At 39.8% G+C, this 15,572-nt stretch overlaps 1 protein-coding gene across 1 annotated transcript in view; it reads left to right on the plus strand.

The window, feature by feature from the left end:
- Positions 1-15,572, plus strand: part of NEK10 (NIMA related kinase 10) — a 305,942-nt gene that overhangs the window by 170,461 nt on the left and 119,909 nt on the right. The gene's annotated exons all lie outside the window — the stretch shown is intronic.

The raw sequence follows: 15,572 nt of genomic DNA on the forward strand, positions 1-15,572 counted from the left end.
TCACCCCAGATGGAAACTTTGTCTATCCCCTTGCCCAATTCCTATAAATCTCAATTCTGTATCTATCCTAGCTCTTGGCACCACCTCTGATGCAATGTAATAAGCGTATTTTCATGGCTATGCCCCTTTCCCTTTTATTTTCTCCTTCCAGCCCATTGTTTAGCATTAATAGATACTCCTCACGTTTGTGGGATTATATCTTGAATCTTTCCTTGCTCAGCACAATGCTGCCCTACAATATTAAGTGCCTCAGGCCCAGCTGGGGCTGAATTTCACTAACTGTGGACTCTGAGCAGACAATTTGACTATTCTTTCAGCAGCTCTGTTTCCTCATCTGGTAAAATGGGGATCATAATAGCACCAACCTCATTAAGCTGATGTGATGACTATAACATGCAGATCACTTAGCATAGAGCTTTGGCAAATGGTAAATCTTGAGCAATGTTGGCAGTTATTATTATAAATATTGTGGGAAATGAGCTGAAACCCCTTTCTAAATCATCTAAATTCTGCGTTACACTAGATCCACCCTACTGCTAATGAATCCATACAAATGTATTTAAACTGCTCATCTCCTGTTCTCTATTTGTTTTCTGGAAAGTGCCTTAAAAATTCAATAAGTCTCCAGAGAGGTCAAGACAAGAATACCAGAGTTACTCATTTAATTTCTCCTTTTCTTAGGTATTTGAGTGCCACGAAAAATAGGAGAGGGTAGTGCAGAGAAAAAGTACAGAGACATTATTCTGATTTTGTGGCATTGGGCAAACAGGACCATAATTTGCTTATGACAGGCTTCCTGGCTATTGGTGTCCATGCCTCTTGGAGCTAGGAGGTTAGTGGAAAAGTCGGATATCAGCATTATCATGAAAAGGTTAAGAACATCAATAGGTTCTAGAATTGAGTGGATTCTAATCCCCACTCTTCCACTCACGTTAACCTTCCCAAGACCCGCTTTCCTCATCTGTGATATATAGGTAGCAATAGTAACTACTCATGGGCTTGCTTTGAAGCCTAAATAAGATCATGCTTGTGATGGTCTTAGCACAGTTCCCAGCATGTAGCGAGCCCTCAATTAATTTAGGTATTGTTATTAATAATGTTATTATTTATGGAATGAAGTATATAAAAATTATGATAAATTTGATGAAGGATGGTAAAAGGGGCAACGAGAGATTACAGAAGGACTTGGTCTAGTTTGGGGATTTGGGAAAGATTTTCTCTGAAGAAAGGACATGTAATCTGAAACCTGAACTTCATTACTTCTCAAATAGTAAACAGAGTGGAAAAAGCATTTCATAGACCCACATCTCTGAAGGCTTTCCTGAGCAAAAGAGCTTGTTAATTTGAAGAACTGAAAAAAGTTGGAGATGCAGCATGTCAAGTAAGGGAGAGAATAGCCAGCAAATGGACCTGGGAGGCTGACAGGACCCAGGTTGACAGGTTCTACAGGCCACACTGAGGGTTTTGAATTTTTATCTCCAGTATTGAGGAGAGGACTGAAGGGTTATTAACAGATTGAGACATAGTGAAAATTTCTTTAGCAGAGATCATTCTGGCTGATCTCCAGGGAATAGACTGAAGGGAATGAGAGTGGGAGGGAGAACCAGGTTCAGCTGTCCACTGAAAGATGATGGCGGCTTTGACTAGAGTGGTGGTATTGATGGAAAGAAGTGGGTTGTTCCCACTGTGGGCTGGAATTTGAGTCAACAAGTTTTGGCGTACAATCATAAGATGTTTTAAAAATACTTCAGTTAACTGGGAAAATGGAATGGCATCGAGAATATGAAAACAATTGGATTTATTATGTGGAACCTCAGCAAATGGAGCCAAGACCATGGAATGGAAGTTCTGGGGGGGGGGGGGCCAAGGTGAGCTCACCATTAGGAAGTGTGTGTCAGAATTAGAGCTATCCACAGTGGAGCAGGCTGCTGATGGATGGTGAGTTCCCTGTCACCAGAGTGTTTAAGAGGATGAATGAACACTATTAGGGGACTCCAGATGAAATGTTCTGAGTACACTTTTAATTCAAAACACTAAGGTGCCATAATTAGTAGGAAATGACAATTTAATTTTAAAGCTGACTACAAATTAAGATTGCAGTGTGCAGCCTATAACAGATGTAGTTTTCATTTAAAGTTATGCAAGACAGTGGTTCACATTGTGAAGTTTTATCTTCAGAAAATTTGACATAAAACCAAAATCAGTTGTGAGTTGCATACAATTACATACTTGAATGGCTTTGGATTTTCAGTCTTTAAAAATTAAGTTTCAGGGACTTCCCTGGTGGTGCAGTGGTTGAGAATCTGCCTGCCAATGCAGGGGACACGGGTTCAAGACCTGGCCTGGGAAGATCCCACATGCCTCAGAGCAACTAAGCCCGTGCGCCACAACTATTGAGCCTGCGCTCTAGAGCCTGCAAGCCACAACTACTGAGTCCACGTGCCACAACTACTGAAGCCCACATGCCTAGAGCCTGAGCTCTGCAACAGGAGAAGCCACCGCAATGAGAAGCCTGCACACCGCAATGAAGGGTAGCCCCTGCTCGCCGCAACTAGAGAAATCCCGCGCGAAGCAATGAAGACCCAACAACGAAGACCCAATGCAGCCAAAAGTGAATAAATAAATAATTTAAAAAATAAAGTTTCAAAAGAACTAGGGAACAAATACAATTTCCTGTTTACTTACCTTAGCAGACTTTTAAATTGGGAGAATAACTTAGTAACCCTGAAGAGTTTGATGCAGAAAATAAATATATTTTACTGCTCTGCTCAGTACCAGCATTACTATTTTTACCTTCCAGTACACTGTTAAGAGAATGTTATCTATTTACTTTCTAAAGTAAGAACTTGCTTTAAAGTAAAGGAAGAACATTTCCTTTTATGCACACAATATTCCCATTGCCTAAGTTTTCTCTGTCTGTGCTTGGTTGCATAAGCTGTCTGGCACTTTGTTTCAGAGGCAGTCATAAGGACTAAAGAAGTTAGTTTTGGCTAGTTCTAAGGACAAGTGGATCTTTACATTTTCCACCCTATCTTCAACTCTTTGTTTCTTTTTTTTTTTTTTTAAGATTTAATTTTATTTAATTTTGGCTGCGTTGGGTCTTTGTTGCTGCGCGTGGGCTTTCTCTAGTTGTGGTGAGCAGGTAGGGCTATTCTTTTTTGTGGTGCATGAACTTCTCCTTGTGGTGGCTTCTCTTGCTGTGGAGCATGGGCCTTAGGCACGCAGGCTCAGTAGTTGTGGCACACGGGCTTAGTTGCTCTGCAACATGTGGGATATTCCCAGACCAGGGATCAAACCTGTGTCCCGTGCACTGGCATTCGGATTCTTAACCACTGCACCACTGCGGAAGTCCCACCTCTTTGTTTCTTAAAACATGAAATGAAGACAGTTGAACATTTTATCCCTTTACTTCTTTCATCTGGTTTCTCAGAGTAGAGTGGGGACGAAGTGGGTAGCATGAGTGGAATATCCCAGATTTTTTTCTAAAACGTGATTTTATGCTTATTTGATTAGAGAATCATTAAAGCATTCAGTTGCTCTTAAGAATTTCTCTGAAATATCTAAGCAGGGAGGCATTTCACAGCAATGAGGATAAACTGGAACTTCTGGTAGGAGATATTCCTAAGATTCCAAAAGTGTATACAGAAATATTTTAGGTTATAGACAGGTAAATTCTTAGATGTTAGGCTTAGTTCATTTGTTCATTCATTTGTTCATTCATTCATTTGCTGAGTACCCATCAGGACCCAGATTCCATTTTACATGCAGAGGAGATCATGGTGAAGGAGACACAGGTCCCTCCTCTCAACAAGTTTGCAGTTTCCAGTGGTGAAACAGACCATTATGATACAATGGTTACAGTAGTTTTACGTATTGAAATATAGACAGTGCAATGAGAACGTGTAAAAGGGGGACAGTGAGTCTGTCTAAGGGTGGTCCAAGAAGTCTTCCTAATGGAGACTTGGAAAAGAGTGGTAAGCACATAAGGGATGTGGTTTGGGAAAGAGTAGATATAATCAGCAAAAACCAAATTCAAGCAGAGTGAATAAAATAACCAAGAAATGGGGGCATAGGTGAGCCATGGGCTGTTTGGGAAAGAACAAGTAGGAGCATTTGGTGTGTTGCTGGTGGGGGGAAGAGAGGGTGAGGCTGTGGAGGGAGGTAAGGGCTAGTTTAGGAGGAGCTTGTATCACATGCAGGGAGTTTTAATTTTGTCCTTTTGGACCATGAGGGGATATTGAGGAATCCTGAGCAGAGGAGTGATGTCATCAGTTTTGGAATATTTTTCTGGTAGCAGTTTACAATATGGATCAGAGGTGGACAAGAGATGTGCGTGTCATTTAAGAGACTGTTTCAGTGGTCCAAGCAAGTGATGATGAAATAGGCCAATAGCCATGGGATTAGAGGGGAATGATACGGATTTGAGAAATATTTAGGAGGTAGAAGCCACAGGCTTTGGTGTTGGTTGAATGAGGGAGGAGGTGGAAGAGAAAGAAAATTGTGGATTTTCTTTTTAATTTATTGGGCACTTTACAGGGATGGCTTCATTTAATCACCATACCAGCTTGATGTAGTAGATACTATGATTATCCCATTTTACAGATTATAGTCCCAGGCTATCTGGGATTTAGAAGCTAAACCTTGCCCAAGATCAGAGTTAGTAAAGGGCAAGCCAGGATTTAACCCCCAACAATCAGACCCAGAGCCTGCAGGCCTAATTATGATGCTAAACTGCATCTCCCAGGTGGTTTCTTTTCTGATGATGGCAAACATAGGAAGGGGAGTAACTTTGGGAGAGGAGGAGATGACTAAATGCCAGAACAGAGGCCATTCTGGATTCCATTTACCATAATATATAACTGTATAATTTGTAAAACTAGCTTATATTGCTTTATTTAAAAAAATAAAAAGCTCAGCTGATAATTCAACTGACAGTATCTTGAATCAATTTAAATATCTGCAGACTAAGAATTTAGAACTTAGAATTCAGACTAAGACTTTAGAATATCTGCACTAATGAAAGGGGTTTTTGTAGTCATAATCAACACTTGGTCAACTGAGCATTTTTATCCGCTTTAATCCCTTTTGCTAATTAAGTGAACGTGAGGAACCAGATTTAATTAAAAGTGAAGTTGAACATTTAGCTTCTTTTGTGATTATAAGTGAAAGTAAGAAACTTGAATACAGTATTCAAGGTCATGAAATTCTTAATAATTTTATCTTTGAATTTGTGTTTTAGAAGTGAAGTCTGATGGGACAAAGAGCATGTGTGTTGGGGGCTTGGACCCTAGTGTACATGTGGTCCCTCCAGCTCCCTGACTTAAGTTCTCAGCCACCTGATTCCAGCCCTCTGGGCCTCTGCCTGGCCTCCAGCTCCACCTTCCTGTCCCTGTCCCATTGTTGCTGCCCTCTACCTGGTATGGTGATTGGGTGTGTCAGCAAGGGAGGACTGTGTTCCACCTTTATGCTTCTCCCCCCATAGGATATGGAGGCAGGCAAGGAGATGGTCAGGGTGGAGCAGGTGCCCTGTTGTATCTGGGGTAGGGCAAAGAAGAGGCCATCCCTGACCAGGCTGGTGGCACCCTGGCTTGTTTGGAGGGTGATTCAGTGGGGGCCTCTTGCTGACCTCTAATCCAGGTACCAATTGCATCCTGCTCTCATGGAGGTTGCAATATCTTGGGGGGTTTCTTATCTACCATCAACTGGGATGCTGGACTATGGGAAGGGGAGATTGACTTCCTCACTCCCTGCTGGGGCCTCACAATTATGTGGGACACCCCCCAAATTATGTAGTTGGCCCTGTCTCCTCAATCTCTTGCCTTATTTTGTATATAATAAATGCATAGACTGAACTTTGTTAAGTAAGAATTCAGCAAATACGTCTGTCATAACCATGGTGCAAGCCCCCTTTGTTAGAACTTGAAAAAAAATAGCATAAAGATAAAGCATGAAATGATAATGACTTAAAATTTGATTAAGATGTGCATATTATACTCATGGTTATTAAAGTCAAGAAAGGAGAGAGAGATCAAAGTCGCAGATTAGGAGGATGCTGGGCTCACCTCCCCTCATCCAAACAGCAGCTCTTGTTGAAATCAACCTGGGGACAAGCAGAACAGCTCTTCTGCAACCAAGCCTGTAAAGAAAGATCCACACAGAGTCCAGTAGGAAGGGAGAAGTGATGTGGTCGGGACCAGCACCCTTAGCGGGGACACAGGAGAGGAGGGGACATCACAGCCTCAGGGATCCTCCCTGGGGAGTGAGGGATTCCAGCCACACATTGGACACGCCAGCCCTGGGATACAACACTGGGAAGACAAGCCCCTTAGCTGGTTTGAAACCCAGTGGGCCTTACCAAAAGGCTGTAAGAAACTGGGCCTCTGCTCTTGAAGAGCACACAGACTTGCTCCCAGTCAAAGTGTGGAGGCAGCACATTGAAAATTGCCAGGGGCTCTGACCAGCTAGCCAGGACTGCTGCATCACACCCCCTGCCCACCCCTCACCTGGCTCCTGCTCTAGCCCCTCTTGCTCCAGCACTGCTCTCCACTAAGGCAGAGGGTGCCACTAACTACAAGAGTTTGCACACTTGGAGGGAACAGAGCTGGCTTGGATCCAAGCCCTGCCTCTGACCAGGGTGTAGGCAACCATTGCCAACACATGTGTCCCTGTGCACTCTTGGGAGGGAGCAAACTCAGCTCAGTAGTGTGATATCAACCCCTCCAGCCACAACCCAGCCTCTAGCCAAGCAAGCACATCAGGGATAAAGTGAAATCAGAAAAGAAGTACAGCCTTAAGCCCTCAGGCCCTGAATCCATACCCCAAACCAAGGCTGAGACTGCCATCACACCTGGAAGAAACCCAAATTCTTCAGGGCTCCTGCTCCAGCCCCTGTGGCTCTGACCGCACCCTTGACAGAGTGGTGATAGCCACTGACTGAGCAGAGGAGAAGCCCTAGCTTGCACCTGGCTCTGGACAAGAAGCCCTAGCTTGCACCTTCTCTGCACAAGAAGCCTGTGTGCAAGCACAGGTCACTATCCACACCTCCCCTCCCAGGAAACTGTGCAGCCTGCCACTGCCAGGGTCCTGTGATCCAGGGACAACTTCCCCAGGAGAATGCGCGGTGTGCCTCAGGCTGTTGCAACATCATGCTGGCCTCTGCTGCCACAGGTTCGCCTTCCATTTCATACCCATCCCTACCCCCTGGCCTGAGTGAGCCAGAGCCCCATAATCAGCTGCTACTTTAAACCTGTTCTGTGTGGTGGGAACAGACACGCTCAGGCAACTTATACGCAGAGGCAGGGTCAAATCCAAAGCCAAACCCCAAGAGCTGTGTGTACAAAGAAGAGAAAGGGAAATTTCTCCCAGCAGCCTCAGGAGCAGTGGAATAAATCTCCACAGCCAACTTGATATACTCTGCATCACTGGAATACATGAATAGACAAGAAATAATCCCAAATTTGAGGTGGTGGACTTTAAGAGCAACTGCAGACTTGGGGTTTGCTTTCTGTATATAATTTCTTTCTGGTTTTATGTTTATCTTAGTTTAGTATTTAGAGTTTATTATCATGGGTAGATTTGTTTATTGACTTAGTGGCTCTCTTCCTTTATGTTTTCTTTTTTTTTAAATTTATATATATATATAGATTTTTTTTTCCTTTTTCTCTTTTTGTGAATGTGTATGTGTATGTTTCTTTGTGTGATTTTGTCTGTATAGCTTTGCTTTTACCATTTGTCCTAGGGTTCTGTCTGTCCATTTTTCTTTTCTTTTTTTTTTTAGTATAGTTTTTCGTGCTTGTTATCATTGGTGGATTTGTTTTTTGCTTTGGTTGCTCTCCTCTTTCTTTCTTTCTTTATTACTTTTTATTTTTTTAATTATTAATATTTTTTAATTTTTTATTTTAATAACTGTATTTTATTTATTTTTCTTTCTTTCTTTCTTTTTTTCTTCCATTTCTTCTGAGCCATGTGACTGACAGGATCTTATTGCTCTGGCCGGGTGTCAGGCCTGTGCCTCTGAGGTGGAAGAGCTGAGTTCAGGACATTGGTCCACCAGAGGCTTCCCAGCTCCACATAATCTCAAACAGTGAAAGCTCTCCCAAAGATCTCCATGTAAATGCTAAGACCCAGCTTCACTCAAGAATCCACAAGCTACAGTGCTGGACACCCTATGCCAAACAACTAGCAAGAAGGGAACACAACCCCACCCATTAGCAGAGAGGCTGCCTAAAATCATAATAAAGTCACAGGAACCCCAAAACACACCACTGGACGTGGTTCTGCCCACCAGAAAGACAAGATCCAGCCTCATGCACCAGAATACAGGCACCAGTCCCCTTCAACAGGAAGCCTATACAACCCACTGAACCACACTTAGCCACTGGGGGCAGACAGCAAAAGCAACAGGAACTACAAACGTACAGCCTGTGAAAAGGAGATCCCAAACACAGTAAGAAAAGCAAAATGAGAAGACAGAGAAACACACAGCAGATGAAGGAGCAAGGTAAAAACCCACCAGACCAAACAAATGAAGAGGAAATAGGCAGTCTACTTGAAAAAGAATTCAGAGTAATGATGGTAAAGATGATCTAAAATCTTGGAGGTACAATGGAGAAAATACAGGAAACATTTAACAATGACCTAGAAGAACTAAAGAGCAAACAAACAATGATGAAGAACACAATAAATGAAATTAAAAAATTTTTTAGAAGGAATGAGTAGCAGAATAACTGAGGCAGAAGAACGGATAAGTGATGTGCAAGATAAAATAGTGGAAATAAGTACTGCAGAGCAGAATAAAGAAAAAAGAATGAAAAGAATTGAGGATAGTCTTAGAGACCTCTGGGGCAACATTAAATGTACCAACATTCAAATTATAGGGATCCCAGAAGAAGAGAAAAAGAAAGGGACTGAGAAAATATTTGAAGAGATTATAGTTGAAAACTTCCCTAATATGGGAAAGGAAATGTCAAGTCCAAGAAGTGCAGGGAATCCCATACAGGGTAAATCCAAGGAGAAACATGCCAAGACACTTATTAATCAAACTATCAAAAATTAAATACAAAGAAAAAATATTAAAAGCAACAAGGGAAAAACAACAAATAACATACAAGGGAATCCCCATAAGGTTAACAGCTGATCTTTCAGCAGAAACTCTGCAAGCCAGAAGGGACTGGCAAGACATATTTAAAGCGAAGAAAGGGAAAAACCTACAACCAAGATTACTCTACCCAGCAAGTAGCTCATGCAGATTTAATGGAGAAATTAACACCTTTACAGACAAACAAAAGCTGACAGAATTCACCACAAAACCAGCTTTACAACTTTAGCTTTACAAATGCTAAGGGAACTTCTCTAGGCAGGAAACACAAGAGAAGGGAGAGGCCTACAATAACAAACACAAAGCAATTAAGAAAATGGTAATAGGAACATACATATCGAACACTACATAAATGTAAATGTATTAAATGCTCCAACCAAAAGACATAGACTGGCTGAATGCATACAAAAAGAAGACCCGTATACATGCTATCTACAAGAGACCCACTTCAGACCTAGGGACACATACAGACTGAAAGTGAGGGGATGGAAAAAGATATTCCATGCAAATGGAAATCAAAAGAAAGCTGGAGTGGCAATTCTCATATCAGACAAAATAGATTTTAAAATAAAGACTATTAGAAGAGACAAAGAAGGATACTACATAGTGATAAAGGGATCAATCCAAGAAGAAGATATAGCAATTATAAATATATATGCCCCCACATCAGAGCACCTCAATACATAAGGCAAATGCTAACAATCATAAAACGGAAAACCGACAGAAACACAATCATAGTAGGGAACTTTAACACCCCATTTTCACCAATGGGCAGATCATCCAAAATGAAAATAAATAAGAAAACACAAGCTTTAAATGATACATTACAGAAGAAGCACTTAATTTATGTTTATAGGGCATTCCATCCAAAAATAATACACTGTCTTCTCAAGTGCTCAAGGAATGTTCTCCAGGATAGATCATATCTTGGGTCACAAATCAAGCCTTTGTAAATTTAGGAAAATTGAAATTGTGTCAAGTATCTATTCCAAGCACAACACTATGAGACTAGATATAAATTACAGGAAAAAAATCTATAAAATACAAACAGACGGAGGCTAAACCATACACTACTAAATAACTAATAAATTACTGAAGAAATCAAAGAGGAAATTTAGAGATACCTAGAAACAAATGACAATGAAAACCTGATGACCCAAAACCTATGGGATGCAGCAAAAGCAGTTCTAAGAGGGACGTTTATAGCAATACGATCCTACTCCAGAAACAAGAAACCTCTCAAGTAAACAACCTAACCTTACACCTAAAGCAACAAGAAGATCAGAAAAACCCTAAAGTTAGCAAAAGGAAAGAAATCATAGACATCAGATCAGAAATAAATGAAAAATAAATGAAGGAAATGATAGCAAATATCAATAAAACTAAAAGCTGGTTCTTTGAGAAGATAAACAAAATTGATAAACCATTAGCCAGACTCATCAAGAAAAAAACCAGAGAAAACTCAAATCAATAGAATTAGAAATGAAAAAGGAGAAGTAACAACTGACACTGCAGAAATACAAAGGGTCATGAGAGATTACTACAAGCAACTATATGTCAATGAAATGGACAACCTGGAAGAAATGGACAAACTCTTAGGAAAGCACAGCCTCTGAGACTGAACCAGGAAGAAATGAAAACATAAACAGACCAATCACAAGCCCTGAACTTGAGTCTGATTAAAAATCTTCCAACAAACAAAAGCCAGATGGCTTCACAGGCAATTTCTATCAAACATTTAGAGGAGAGCTAACACCTATCCTTCTCAAACTCTTCCAAAATATAGAAGATGGAGGTACACTCCCAAACTCATTCTACAAGGGCACCATCACCCTGATACCAAAACCAGACAAAGATGTCACAAAGAAAGAAAACTACAGGCCAGTATCACTGATGAACGTAGATGCAGAAATCCTCAACAAAATACTAGAAAACAGTATCCAACTGCACATTAACAGGAGCATACACCATGATCAAGTGGGGTTTATCCCAGGAATGCAAGGATTCTTCAATATATGTAAATCAATCAATGTGATAAGTCATATTAACAAATTGAAGGATAAAAACCATATTATCATCTCAATAGATGCAGTAAAGCTCTTGACAAAATTCAACACCCATTTATGATAAAAACCCTCCAGAGAGCAGGCATAGAGGGAACTTACCTCAACATAATAAAGGCCATATATGACAAACCCACAGACAACATCTTTCTCAATGGTGAATAACTGAAACCATTTCCTCTAAGATCAGGAAGAAGACAAGGTTGTCCACTCTCACCACTATTATTCAACATAATTTTGGACATTTTAGCCACAGCAATCAGAGAAGAAAAAGAAATAAAAGGAATCCAAATCGAAAAGAAGTAAAGCTGTCACTGTTTGCAGATGACATGATACTATATAGAGAGAATCCTAAAGATGCTACCAGAAAACTACTAGAGCTAGTCAATCAATTTGGTAAAGTAGCAGGATACAAAATGAATGCACAGAAATCTTTTGCATTCCTATTCACTAATGATGAAAAATCTGAAAGAGAAGTTAAGGAAGCACTCCCATTTACCACTGCAACAAAAATAATAAAATACCTAGGGATAAACCTACCTCCAGAGACAAAAGTCCTGTATGCAGAAAACTATAAGACACTGATGGAAGAAATTAAAGATGATACAAATAGATGGAGAGATATACCATGTTCTTGGATTGGAAGAATCAATATTGTGAAAACGACTGTACTACCCAAAGCAATCTATGGATTCAATGCAGTCCCTATCAAATTACCAATGGCATTTTTCACAGAACTAGAACAAAAAATTTCACAATTTCTATGGAAATACAAAAGACCCCGAATAGCCAAAGCAGTCTTGAGAAAGAAAGATGGAGCTGGAGGAATCAGTCTCCCAGACTTCAGACTATACTACAAACCTATAGTAATCAAGACATTATGGTACTGACAAAAAAACAGAAATATAGATCAATGGAACACGATAGAAAGCCCAGAGATAAACCCCCACACATATGTTCACCTTATCTTTGATAAAGGAGGCAAGAGTATACAATGGAGAAAAGACAGCCTCTTCAATAAATGGTGCTGGGAAAACCGGACAGCTACATGTAAAAGAATGAAATTAGAACACTTCCTAACACCATACAGAAAAATAAACTCAAAATGGATTAAAAACCTTAATCTCAGCCCAGACACTTTAAAACTCGTAGAGGAAAGCATAGGCAGAACAGTCTATGACGTAAATCACAGCAAGATCTTCTTTGACCCACCTCCTAGAGAAATGGAAATAAAACCAAAAATAAACAAATGGGACCTAATGAAACTTCAAAGCTTTTGCACAGCAAAGGAAACAATAAACAAGACAAAACGACAACCCTCAGAATGGGAGAAAATATTTGCAAATGAAGCAACTGACAGGGTTTAATCTCCAAAATATACAAGCAGCTCATGCAGTTCAATATCAAAAATCAAACAACCCAATCCAAAAAAGGGCAGAAGTCCTAAATAGACATTTCTCCAAACATATACAGATGGCCAACAAACACATGAAAGAATGCTCAACATCACTAATCATTAGAGAAATGCAAATCAAAACTACAATGATGTTTCACCTCACACCAGTCTGAATGGCCATAATCAAAAAATCTACAAATCATAAATGCTGGAGAGGGTGTGGAGAAAAGGGAACCCTCTTGCACTGTTGGTGGGAATGTAAATTGATACAGCCAGTATGGAGAACAGTATGGAGGTTCCTTAAAAAACTGAAAATAGAACTACCATATGACCCAGCAATCCTGTTACTGGGCACATACCCTGAAAAAACCATAGTTCAAAAAGTGTCATGTACCACAATGTTCATTGCAGCTCTATTTACAATAGCCAGGACATGGAAGCAACCTAAGTGTCCACCAACAGATGAATGGATAAAGAAGATGTGGTACATATATACAATGGAATATTACTCAGCCATAAAAAGAAATGAAATTGAGTTATTTTTAATGAGGTGGATGGACCTAGAGTATGTCATACAGAGTGGAGTACGTTAGAAAGAGAAGAACAAATACCATATAGTAACACATATGTATGGAATCTAAAAGAAAAATGGTTTTGAAGAACCTAGGCACAGGACAGGAATAAAGACACAGACGTAAAGAATGGACTTGAGGACACGGGGAAGGGGAATTGTAAACTGGGATGAAGTGAGAGAGTGACACGGACATAGATACCCTACCAAATGTAAAATAGATAGCTACTGGGAAGCAGCCATATAGCACAGGGATTTCAGCTCGGTTCTTTGTGACCACCTAGAGGGGTGGGTTATGGAGGGTGTTGGGAAGGAGATGCAAGAGGGAGGAGATATGGGGATATAAGTATATATATATATATATATATATATATATATATATATATATATGTAAAGCTGATTCACTTTGTTATAAAGCAGAAACTAACACACCATTGTAAGGCAATTATACTCCAATAAAGAAAAAAAGAATAAAAAGAAAAAAAATAAAATAAAGGCAGCAAGAGAAAAACAGTCAGTAACAGGGAACTTCCATAAGGCTTTCAGCTGATTTTTCTGCAGAAACATTGCAGGCCACAGTGAGTGGTATGATATATTTAACGTACTGAAAAGAAAAAGCAAAACAAAAACCCTAGCCCTACCACCTAGGATACCAGCAGGGTTATCATTAGATTGTCTCTAAAATCAGGTACAAGGATGCCCACTCTCACTATTTCTATGTAACATTGTACTGGAATTCCTAGGCACAGCAGTCAGACAAGAAAAAGAAATGAAAGGCATCCAAATTGGAAGGGAAAAAGTAAAATTTTCACTATTTGCAGATGACATGATACTATATATATAAAACCCTAAGTTCTCCACCAAAAAACTATTAGAACTACTAAGTGATTCAGTAAATCAGGATACAACATTATTATATGGAAATCTGTTGATTTTTAAACAACATATAATAATGAATTCTCAGAAAGAGAATGTAAGAAAATAATGCCATTTATGGTTGCTTCACAAAGAATAAAATACATAGGAATTATCTCAGCCATATAAAAGAACGATATTTTGCCACTTGCAACTACATGGATGGACTTAGAGGGTATCATGCTAGTTGAACTAAGTCAGACAGAGAAAGAAAAATACTGTATCTTATCACATATATTAATCTAAAAAGTAAAACAAACGAATGAATATAACAAAATAGGACAGACTCATAGATACAGTGAACAAACCAGTGGGTAGAGGGGTTGGGGGAGAGGCAAGATAAGGGAAGGGGATTAAGAGGTACACTACTAGATATGAAATAGATATAAGGATATATTGTACAGCACAGGGACTATAGCCAATATTTTATAATAACTTTAAATGGAATACAATCTATAAAAATATTCAATCACTATGTTGTATACCTGAAACTACTCTAACATTGTAAATCATCTACAATTTAGAATAAAAGAAAAATAAAATAAATAAATGCAAAGAAAACTCAAGGACGAATAATTAGAAAAATAACAAGTTAGAGTGTTATTTTCACTTCTGTTATTAATAGTAATTATGAGTAATAATTCTTGAATCTTGCCTGGAGACATTAGTATAGTTGAAAGTTGTATTAACTTTGGGTTGCTAAATCAAATACAAGATGTGAAAACTAGATATTTTAATCAAAGTCCAAATAAGTTAAATTTCATTGAGAAGTACACATAACTTCATTGAAATTAGAGCTTTTGAATTTAAAAAGATAGACAAATATTGTAGTGAGGACCAGTATGTTTTAAATTATGCTAACCAGTGATCTTGATAATTGGTTACACAAGCATCTAGAATAGCCTTCTCTTAGTGTTTAGCTGTGACAGAAACAACGCTCCCTTTAGCAGGCTGATTGATATTTCCTACTGCCAAAATTCGAGAATTTTTTTTTTTTTGCAGTACGCAGGCCTCTCACTGTTGTGGCCTCTCCCGTAGCGGAGCACAGGCTCAGCGGCCATGGCTCATGGGCCTAGCCGCTCTGCGGCATGTGGAATCTTCCCGGACCGGGGCACGAACCCGTGTCCCCTGCATCGGCAGGTGGACTCTCAACCACTGCGCCACCAGGGAAGCCCCGAGAAAATTTCTAGCATGTGATGTGTCAAATTATCTACTGTTAAAAATTATGAAGCACACCTTAAACCTCTAAGTAACTGGGTTGAATTTTATTTTTATGACATCATGTTTTGTAAGACTCTCACTAATCAAAGTTGTTGACATTGCCCCTATACAGCTGGAAAAGGCCAGAAAGTTGTTATCTGCCCACCCCCCAAGAATCCTGCCTTCCTTTTGGTGCATCAGGTGTGATCATCAGGGCCTATATTATTGGGATCATTCTTTGTTTAACTGGCCAATGAGTTGGAGTGGTTTTAGAAAATAACCACTTACACAAGGAGACGCAGACCCCACCTGCCCATCCTGAGACTGGGA

Source organism: Phocoena sinus, chromosome 11 (genome assembly GCF_008692025.1).
Source record: "Phocoena sinus isolate mPhoSin1 chromosome 11, mPhoSin1.pri, whole genome shotgun sequence".
Classification (NCBI taxonomy): Eukaryota; Metazoa; Chordata; class Mammalia; order Artiodactyla; family Phocoenidae; genus Phocoena; species Phocoena sinus.